The sequence below is a fragment of the Rhagoletis pomonella genome, unplaced genomic scaffold, assembly GCF_013731165.1.
Source record: "Rhagoletis pomonella isolate Grant_MI unplaced genomic scaffold, Rhpom_1.0 Rhpom_scaffold_00104, whole genome shotgun sequence".
Taxonomy (NCBI): Eukaryota; Metazoa; Arthropoda; class Insecta; order Diptera; family Tephritidae; genus Rhagoletis; species Rhagoletis pomonella.
The window spans coordinates 40,641-51,741 of NW_023458658.1; the positions used below are offsets into that span (position 1 = coordinate 40,641).

An 11,101-nucleotide genomic window follows, 5' to 3' on the forward strand; every position below is an offset into this window, starting at 1 on the left:
TCGGATGCTGAGGACGAAGTAGACGGCAAAGGTGATGGAGATAACGGCGATATCTCTGTCGGTAGCGGTGAGAGATGGGTTGGTGACTCTGAAACTGAAAATGAATTTTTAGAATTTATGTACATAGATTAAGATAAAATGTAATAAATAGTTTTGCACCAAAAACCAAGAATATGAATGGCTTCCATCGACACTTACGTTCAAAACTTTCTTCAATTAGAGCCTCTACATTATTAATTTAGATGATGCAGGAAAGCCGCCTTTTGTTCCCATAGCTGCCTTGGCCGGTCTATGAAAAATACGTACAAATAAGTATTTTATTCTTTCTTGAAAGGATTAAAGTTACCTGTATTTCGCCGTCAGATTGTCAATCTTCGTTTTAACTAATGAGGAGTTGACATCATAGCCCTGCATGTGCAATTCAGCCGCCATCTCTTAGTAAACATGGCCGTTTTTCCTGGGCCCCCTCAAATCATCCACTTTTTGCTGCCACAACTCCACAAACGCCTCCTGCTGCGGTGCATGGACATCTCGTTCACTTCATTTTTTAAATAAATTTTTCTTAATTCTTTACTTAAAATTACAAAGTATATTTAATGAACCGAAATGAAGGAAACTCCGGCACAAATATCACAATATATGTATGTATACGCAAAACAGAATGTAAACAAATATGTATACGCAAACAAGCGATGCTGCCACTCTTTTTCACTACAGCTTCTTCGAATCGTGGTGTTTTTTCGAAGATTACAGAGTTGCACGCGGCATTTAGATTCTTAAAGCCAAAAATATATAGCATTTAGTTGCATTTAGGTCGCGAATTTTGTATGGGTAAATGTACATTTAGAGCTAAATGTGCTAAATGCAGCTTCAACGTTCAGCATAAACGGCCAATAATGTACAAGCATACATACACTCATCTGCTAGACCAGGCCTTCCCAAACTTTTTTCACCCCGGCACCCTTGTGTAAAAGTAAGAGTCACTATCTAGTACTTTTAATGCAATCTTGCCAACAGCATTGTTTTCTGCGTACACTTACATCCAGAACTCTCTTCGCTCCCTTCGTAGTACTTTATATTCAAAGGGCTGTGTTCACTGATGGTCAAACGGTTTTCAAAAGCTTAATTTGTCTTCCCAGTAGGTTTATTTTTCGGGTCACATGAAAACGGGTTTGTTATCCAGCTATAGACATCCTAGGAGTCAATGTTGAGAAAATATTCGACAGTGGTTTTTTCTAAACCTTCCAAGTTAACGCTGGTAATGCGCGTTAACACTAAGAAAACAACTTCTATCAATTTTCTTAGCGTTAACTTCGAAGTTACATAAATTTTTCTGATTTACCTTGTTTATTTATGGGGTTTTAATGCAATTGCTAGAAATTCTAAAATATGTATACAAGTCACCAATAAAAAAAAAAATCTCGACGTGCTAGTAAAATCCAAAGAAGTATTTTAATTTCACAGGCCTCTGTTATCTTCGCAGCGTCATCCAATACGGGTTTTAAATCTAGTGGCGACATCTTCCTAGTCGCCAGGGATCATACAGTGACTTCTCGTGGCGTTTTCTGCCTATTGCTTCATCCTAGAGATCGCTCCTTTTGTTTTTCCAACCACTGCGGCTGCTCCATCACTGCAAATATCCGCACACTTGCTCCATTTCAAACTACTTTTCTGTAAAATTTGTCGATAGCTTTAAACATTTCATTGCTAGTGGTGTAAGTCTCAATTACTTCGCTCATCAAAAATTCTTCCTCGTGTTGATTCGCTCTTTCACAAGTTCTGAACACATTGAAAACGACAATCTACGGGTCACAGCTTCCAATTTGTTATTTTCATTATCTAAACGCTTTGTCGATGACGACATGATTTTTTTGAATGTGGCAGCGACATCATGAGTTTGACATAAAAAAAGAGGAAGAACCTTATCTGTCGCTGGAAAAATAGAAACAAATCTAATCTGGTCACAACCACAGTCGTCGCGTAGCTCGGTCGTCGCCAAAATAATTATCTACATAAGCGTACGTGTACCACAGCTGTGGTCCGTAGCTCGTCGTTTTCATGGTGTTCGGGCTAAGACTGTGATTATGAAGTTCCAAAGAATAAGTAACATATATACGTGCGCGAAGCTGCTGCGCTTCTTACGAGAACAGCCCAGCCAGCAAAAAATCAGAAAATTAATCCGAAAACAGTCAACGAGGAAGAAAACTGGATGAAACGCGTATTAGGCCTACAAAAGCACCGAAAATGGTTGTGAAAAGGGTACGTTTTCGGCTATTTTTCTCAATACTTTCTGATTCAGTTTTTCGTTGACAAAAAATTCTGGGGAACTACGCTTACACTACACAAGCAGCTTGACAAGCCAAACGAAATATCGCTTTGCAGCAACCCATTTGTGTTGAGTATGGGGTTTGACGAGCCGCTGAGGGCAATTTTAATAAAAATTAAAATTTTTTCATTTTCTGAATTTGAGAATTTGCCCGCACCACTACTATACTCTACCCACTTAGGGGAAGTCGGTGCTAGACGTTATTGAATGAATGAATATTTTTTATGAAGCGAGGAAATAATAGTTCAACCAAAATTTATTAGGGCAGAAACACCGGAGGGAACACTTTTACAACCTACTGAATGGCAGCAGCGCTGAAAGTAGTGAAGAAGACGAACCCGAGTCCCCAGTCGATGATGATGGAGTAGCTGTCCCGCAGTCTGACTATGACGAGGTACAAATAGCGATTACGCGGCTGAAAAACAACAAAACTGCTGAAGCTGACGGCCTGCCAGCCGAGCTATTAAAGTACGGCGGCGAGGAGCTGATGAGAATATGGTCAGATGAACGCATGCCCGACGACTGGAATTTAAGTGTGCTCTGCCCAATCCACAAGAAAGGCGACCCCGCCATACGCGCCAACTACCGTGGAATCAGCCTAATAAGCATAGGTTATAAGGTCGTATCGAGTGTATTGTGCGAAAGGCTGAAACCCATCGTCAACGAGCTGATTGGACCTTATCACTGTGGCTTTAGGCCTGGAAAATCCACCATAGATCAGATATTTACAATACGCCAAATCTTGGAAAAGACCCGCGAGAATAGGATCGACACACACCATCTATTTGTCGATTTCAAAGCCGCTTTCGACAGCACGAAGATAAGTTGCCTTTATGCCGCGATGTCTGAATTTGGTATCCCCGCGAAACTAATACGGCTCTGTAAAATGACGTTCGGCAATACCACCAGCTCCGTCACAATAGGGAAGGACCTCTCCGAGCCGTTTGGTACCAAACGAGGTTTGAGACAAGGGGACTGCCTTTCGTGTGATTTCTTTAATCTGATATTAGAGAAGATAATAAGAGCCCCAGAACTAAACCGCTCAGACACAACACTTTACAAGAGCGCACAATTGCTGGCGTATGCCGAGGACATTGATATTATCGGTAACAAGTAAGAAAGTCTAAGTTCGGGCGGAGCCGAACATTAAATACCCGGCGCAAGTATTAAATATATGTTTTCCACCTTTCCGAAAGCTACCGCTACATGATAAGCCGGGGTGTATACATTTTAAGTAAATTAGTGTCCTTAAATTTCGAAATATTGAAATTTCAAGCATATCTCAAATTTACCGTTATATGAAAAGCGGCCTCAATTTTAGTCCGATTTCAACAATTTTCAACGGTTTGCTTTTATGTGGCAAGCACAATAACCATACCGAGCTTGGTACAAATTGCTAGAACGGTTAGCGAGATACACATATGTGATCCCAAGTGGGCGGTGCTACGCCCATTTTCCAAAATTTTGTCATAAACGTATTTCTTGGTAAAGAATTGTTGCAATCATCAATTTTGAATAAATTAGCGTCAATATTTACTGATTTATCGAAGATTTTGTATTTCTCGAAATTACCGTTATATGGTATGTGGGCGTGGTTATTGTCCGATTTTAGAAATTTTCGGCCAGTTGGTATGCTGTACCAGGATCAATAACTGTACCAAGTTTGGAAGAAATTGGTGTAGCGGTTACCAAGATATACACATGTAACCATAAGTGGGCGTGGCTACGCCCATTTGCCAAAATTTTGTAATATTCTTATTTTTCGTCTAAAACTCATGGCAAATATCAATTTTGAGTGAATTATCTTCAGTAGTTACTAAAATATCGCAGTTTTCGTTTTTCTGAAAATTACCGTTATATGGGAGGTAGGCGTGGTTATTGTCCGATTTTTAAAATTTTCAGCCATTTAGTATGCTGTACTAAGGCCAACAACTGTGCCAAGTTTGGAAGAAATTGGTGCAGCGGTTACCAAGATATACACATGTAACCATAAGTGGGCGTGGCTACGCCCATTTTCCAAAAATTTATAATATTCGTGTTTTCCGTGTGAAACTCATTGTAAGTATAAATTTTGAGTGAATTGTCTTCAGTAGTTACTAAAATATCGCAGTTTTCGTATTTCTTAAAATTACCGTTATATGGGAGGTAGGCGTGGTTATTATCCCATTTCGCCCATTTTCAATACCATCCGTCCCACGCCCAAAAGAAGTTCACGTACCAAGTTTCGTTAAGATATCTCAATTTTTACTCGAGTTATCGTGTGCACAGACGGACGGACGGACGGACGGACAGACAGTCACCGCTTAATCGATTTCTCTTTTCATTCTGATCATTTATGTATACATTTGTCTATATCTATCTCGATTCGTTTTGCCTGTTACAAACAACCGTTATGTGAACAAAGTTATAATACCCTTGTGCACAAGTGCGCTCGGGTATAAAAATAAGAGCTGCGTCTGTTCTGCCTTCTCGGGATTGGATAGAGAAGCAAAGCGAATGGGTCTGGTGGTGAACGAGGACAAAACGAAGTATCTCCAGTCATCACACAAACAGTTAGAGCATACGCGTCTTGGCGCCCACGTCACTGTTGACAGTTACAAGTTTGAAAAAGTAGACGACTTCGTTTATTTGGGAACCAGCATTAACACCAATAATAATATCAGCCTTGAAATTAAAAAAAAATTATTATTATTTTATTTATGACAGATGTACGGTAATATATATAGTCTTTTCATTGCACAAATTTAACATTTAAATTACAGATCTTAAACTTATTTTAGAAATCCAACGGAGAATCACTCTTGCCAACAAGTGCTACTTTGGGCTGAGTAGGCAATTGATAAGTAAAGTCCTCTCTCTCCTCGTACAAAGATCACACTCTATAAATCACTCATCATGCCTGTGCTGGTGTATGGCGCGGAGGCATGGACAATGAAAGCATCTGATGAGGCGGCTCTTGGAGTTTTCGAGAGAAAGATTCTGCGAAAGATTTACGGACCTTTACGCGTTGGTGATGGCGAATATCGCAGACGATTTAACGATGAGGTTTATCACGATATAGTGCAGCGAATTAAAATTCAGCGGCTCCGCTGGCTTGGCCATGCCGTTTGAATGGACAGAAACGCCCCTGCTCTGAAAATATTCAACGCGGGCCGCGATGCTGGTAACAGAGGAAGAGGAAGGCCTCCTCTGCGTTGGAAAGACCAGGTGGAGAAGGACTTGGCTTCACTTGGCATTTCCAATTGGCGTCAGTTAGCACAGAAGAGAAATGACTGGCGTGCTGTTTTGGACTCGGCCAAAATTGCTTAGGCGGTTACAGCGCCAATAAAGAAGAAGAGAGAAATCTAAACTAAAAAAAATATTAAAAAAAAAATAAATAAAAACTTAAATCAAAAAAGAAAAAAAGCTCCGCTGCTCGACGACTCGGGCTCGAACTCGGATCTCCCAATTGGCAGTATAGTGATTTGCTCACTCGGCCATCGCAACTGCTGGGGCAGCATGAGCAAAACGGCATACATAAATGTCTATTGCTTCCTTTGCACTACCTGATTTAGAATCAGCATTTGAAGGTGGCAACGATATTTTCGAGTTCACTCGAATTCAGCGTTAACAATTTTTTTCGTATTCATAGCAAGCATTTGAAGTCGTACGATGAATTCCGTGATAGCCCTGATTACTAGATTTCTAAAATAATAAAAACATATTCACTCACACATTTTAATTTCCGCTACTAATTTTACTTGCATTCTTTACCTTTTCATTTGAACAGGAAGTCCCAATTGATACACCGAATGGGAACCTTTTAATCGATGGGCAAACAGAATTGGACCTCAAGTGTTCCACGACCGATCCGGTGGTCATCGACATCATCAATGTAATCAACTGCAGTAATTTGCAACGGCAATATAATATAGACCAGTATGTATGTGAACGTTTAATTTTTATCAGATGTGAAGGTGGAAGTGTATAAATTTGGCAATACGGTGCTGCTGGATTAGCTTAAAAATTATAACACGGTGCTACAAAAAAATAGTTGTATGTACTTTTCATGCCCTGTAGTAGAGGTGGTAGAACAGGTCTAAATAAATGTTGGCATTAGCAGAATTTCAAGTATACGCCCAAAATCTGAACTTATGATCAAAAAACTTAATATCGGGATGTTGTGTAAAAACACCGGTCATAAATTGGACAGTTTTCAACGGATTCTCATAATTCTACGTTCGTTGAAAAGAGGAAGGTTGTGGCTTTGCACTGCTTTTAGGAAATTTAAGTTAAGTTGATAACCAATGACTCCGTGAACAAAAAACTTGTGAAACATTTTCATATATATCTGTGTTCGTATGGAAAAGTAGCTTATGTCGAAAGGCCGGCTTTAGTATAATGCGGCATTCCCTTTATTTTTTAAACGACAAGGAATTTTTTGATGAGACTTAAACAGAATATTGACTTGCTAGCATCGGAACTACTTCTTACACGTTTGTTTGCTAAAAGTTGTTTAACGGCTTAGCGCCCGTAAGTCATTCGCATCGTATGCTGCGAATGCCGATTTATACTAAAGCCAGCCTTTCGACATAAGCTACTTTTCCATACGAACACAGATATATTTGTTAATTTTTTTGATATATGTTTTATTTAATTTTTTTTACGCTAATAACAAACGTCTCGCGGCTTTCGGTAACGGGTTTTCCTTTCTTCTCCTGTTGTACTTCTGACCCAGGTTTCTACCCTACTAAGTGTTTTAAACGATCAAATCTTCTTCGGACAAGTTCTTTTTCTTCCATAAATTAAACCAGAGAATGAGTTCAAAGAATGAGATAAAGTTATTCCCCGATTCCCCCGAGAAGTTCAAATTCCACCAAAATCGGGGCATTCTCCCCCGGTTGGCATTACTGATCAGTATATCAACGAAGCGCGTTTGTTTCATCATACAAATGTATATCCATACAAATATATGTATGTACGAATGCATGTGGGTGCACGAAGCACGTTTGCTTCATTCATATATTCTTACTTCGGTAGCGGCAGAGCTGAAATGCAAAATGAATTCATACATATAAATTAAGGTACAAACAAACATACATACACTAGGTTAGGCTGAGATGGCTAGAGAGAGTGACTCCCCCTTACTCTTAGGCCAAGGAAAGGCCCATTGTGATACCATATGCAACCTATATCCCCTATGATGTTGCGGCGCTTACTCCGCCTTGTAGAGGGCTTACCGAACGTCTTTAGCCGACCTGTAAGAATTCCCGTGAGAATAGATGCCTCGGTCCGTTTTAACCCTGAGAGTGCAGACGTGCGTTTTTTTATCACAGGAAGGCCATGTAAGCCTAGCCGTTCCACAGAAGGAGAGGTTCCTCCAGCGTTCGTTTGCTGCTTGTATGGTGCTATTCCTTGCATGTAGTTTGAAAGTGGCCATTGGTATACCTACCGTGTCCTTCCCCGGAAGGGAGGGGGTGGTCGTACCATTCCTCGCCACTTCGTCAGCTTTGCAGTTGCCCTCAATATCTCGGTGTCCAGGCACCCATATGAGTTGTATTCTATAATGCTGGGCCATCCTGTTTAGGAATCTGCGGCATTCAGTTAGGGACTTTGTGTTGTCTACGCATGTGTCTAGAGCTTTCAAGGCTGCTTGACTGTCAGAGAAGATAAATACCTGTTTTTTTCTCCTTGGGTGTTGTTACTAGGTGCCGAGTGGCCTCCTGAATAGCCAGCACCTTCGGCTGGTATACACTGCAGTGGTAGGGAATATGTTTCCAGTTCCAGCTCCGGGGAGAAGACTCCTCCCCTGACCTTCCGTCGAGCTTGGAGCCATCAGTGTAAATGTTTATAGCGTTGCGTATATGGTGAGGCCTAGTATCCCAGTCCTTTCGAGTTGGTATGGTAATTATATAGTTTTTAGTGAAGGTGTTTGATGGCATGCAGTAGTCATTACTTGCAGGTATCGGTATGTGCGCCCTTGTCCCTAGGATTATCGAATGGCCTGATGGACCATGAGTCCAGAAGCCTGCCTCTCTAAGTATTAAGGCTGCAATAGTGGCTATTTCCCGAGCTAGTACATCAAGCGGGGCAGATGTAGAATCGCGTTAAGAGCTTCAGTCGGGGAGGAACAAACAGCTCCACTTATACATAGCTCCGCACTCCTTTGTACCTTTTGAAGTTGCCTGAGCGCCGTTGTCTTATCAAGTGTAGGCCACCATACTAGGGCTCCGTAAAGCAGAATCGGTCGAACAATAGCAGTGTAGATCCAGTGAACTATCTTAGGTGAGAAGCCCCACGATACACCGATCGCCTTTTAACATGTGAAGAGCGTTGATACGTTCCATTGTGTTGTCATTCCAGAGCAGTTTGCTCTCAAGAATTCCTCCAAGATATTTGGCAGTACGCTTAAATTCCAGGCTTGAGCCATCGAGTTTGGGGGGGTGTAAGAGCCGGTTCTAGTGATTGCTCAATTTTTGAGACTAGCGAGTGGAGGGCAGTCTCCGTGGATTTGCTCTTGCTGTAGGCATGTTGCGCGTTAGATAACAGAGTAGGGTTAATCGATTGTGTTATGTAAGTCTCCAGAAGTCTTTCCAGAGTCTTAAGTAGAAAGGATGAAAGGGTGATAGGCCTAAAATCGCCAGGTTTAGCATGAGAGGCTCTGCCCGCTTTCGGTGTGAAGACTACCTTGACTTCTGTCCAGGCTCCAGGAATGTTGCCGACTTTTATGCAGTTGGTAAAGATGGTATTTAGCCATGGCCTTGTACGTTCCATGGTGTATTGTAGCTGGGCCGGATATATTACATCCGGCCTTGGCGTTTTATAGGGCTTGAAGTTAGATATGGTCCAACAGATTTTCCTGTCGCTTATAATTTCGTTGATGAGCTGTGGTGCTACACCCTCTGCTGATTCTGGATCATACAACGTGTGATCGTTGCTTTCTGGGAAGTGATTATCTAAGATTAATTTAATGGTTTCGGAAATTGAGTCGGTCCAGGACCCATCATCCTTTTGAATATAGCTAGCTGCTGTAGGTGATTTTGCGAGTACCTTACGGAGTCTAGAGGCTTCGGATGTAGCCTCTATCCCACTACAAAAATCACTCCACGAGGTGCGTGTTGCTTTCCTAATGGTTTTCTTGTATATGTTAAGTGGCAATTTATATTGTGCCCAAGATTACTCTAGGGCGTCGTGCTTAGCAGTATTGAATGCTTTCCTACATTATATGCGAAGTTTATTTAGATCGGAGGACCACCAGAGAGGGTTGTACGCCTCCCTAGTTTTCCTCGTGGGTCATGCCTTGATAAGTGCTGTCTCGCAACTCTCAGCAAAAAAGCAAACTAGTAGATCAAGTTCCTCCCTACTTTCTGGTATATTGAATGGTTCAGAAGGTAGGTTCTTATATACAAGTTTTTTGTAATAGCCCCAATTAAATTTCTGGACATTTCGTATCTCTTTAGAGACGGGAGGCGAGTCTTATATGCTAAATTCTATGAACCTGTGGTCTGAGAAAGAGTGTTCTTTCAGGACCTTCCACGCAGAGATCTGATTACAGTAAGTTTCACTGACGAGGGTGATGTCAAGAACCTCCCTGCGATTGGTTGTGGGAAAGGTAGGGTCACTTCCATTGTTGCAAATAGACAGATTTGTGCTTAGCAAATATTTATAAAGTGACTTACCTAGTCCCATTGGTAATGATGGGCATTTGCGTCCCCTCCCAGCAGTAGCATCGTGTCCATCGGGTTTGTGTTCTTCACCAACTCCATTAGTGCTGTGAGTGGGAAAGGGCCCTGATCGTCATGTGTCAGGTGAAAAGAGGCCAGCCTGTACTTCCTACGCCCTATTCTAGGCTGACCGTGGTGATATCTTCAGTGCTAAATTGCGGTAGGATAAAAGAGTTTATATTAGTTTTGATTAAAATGCAGGTGCGAGGTTTTCCCTTACCCTGAACACTGAATCACAGATCCTATTACCAGTGATCCATGGCTCTTGTACCAAGCGATATCAACTTCACCTGAAGACAGCTGAAGTAGGAGTGCAGCAGATGCTGCTTTCCTGTGATGGGTATTGGTCTGTAGTACCTTCATCAAGCGAATCTCGCCTTTCCACCACGGCCACGTTGGCTTCGTCGCCGCTGAGAAACTCACGCTCAGTATACAGCCTCCATAAGGCTTCACCTACTTCGGAGCTGGATGAGGCGTACCCGCTCAGTTCCTCAGTTGCTTGGTCGTCAACTTCAATCTCATTGTCGCTGGGTGGCTCGTCTGTCTCCACACAAGCTGCAAGGTTTACTAGGGCTTCGGTGTCAGTTTTGTAAACTTTTAACGTAGTCTTCCCGAAGTCATAGCACACCCTATAGTCGCTTTTTGCGAGTGCCTCCAGACTCTCGTCGTTTAGTACCAGGACTACCCGCATTGTTGCTCGCTCAGTTGGCTCCGTGTTAACAACCCTCCAGCTGTGTGTAGGGAAGCTGGGATTAAATTCTTGCAGCATTTCTAGAATATCCGAAGGTTCCGACGACGTAACGGGTACCCAGGCTCTCGCTCTGGGACGCGATACACTTCACCCGGGCCCCGGATACACCTCACCTACTCTGATGATCGCAGCTTTGTATAGCTCTACCAATCTGCTACATCACAGGCTATGAGTTTTACGTTCCCCTGGAACCAGCCAGCATTCGTGCATGACGGAGGTGGTCCAGGGTTCTCCCTCTTAACCTGCAAGGAAACTTTCGCCAAAGCGGCTTCGACCCACCTCCATTGGTTCCTCGGGATCCTGCCTCTTTCTTTACTTTCG

At 42.2% G+C, this 11,101-nt stretch overlaps 2 long non-coding RNA genes across 3 annotated transcripts; both read right to left on the reverse strand.

Annotated features, from left to right (window-relative positions):
- Nucleotides 1–6: 6 nt before the first annotated feature.
- On the reverse strand, nt 7–1,365 carry LOC118749990. The gene is made up of 3 exons (XR_004994329.1): nt 347–1,365; nt 199–289; nt 7–94 (listed from the first exon to the last, which is right to left on the reverse strand). It is a non-coding gene; the product is annotated as an uncharacterized LOC118749990 (long non-coding RNA).
- Nucleotides 1,366–5,715: 4,350 nt separating this feature from the next.
- Nucleotides 5,716–10,576, reverse strand: LOC118749991. 2 transcript variants are annotated; one of them, XR_004994331.1, is made up of 5 exons: nt 10,250–10,576; nt 7,410–10,179; nt 7,338–7,353; nt 6,080–6,208; nt 5,716–6,010 (listed from the first exon to the last, which is right to left on the reverse strand). It is a non-coding gene; the product is annotated as an uncharacterized LOC118749991 (long non-coding RNA). The 2 variants fall into 2 exon arrangements; XR_004994330.1 differs by having other exon boundaries at nt 5,716–6,208.
- Between the last annotated feature and the right edge of the window lie 525 nt (nt 10,577–11,101).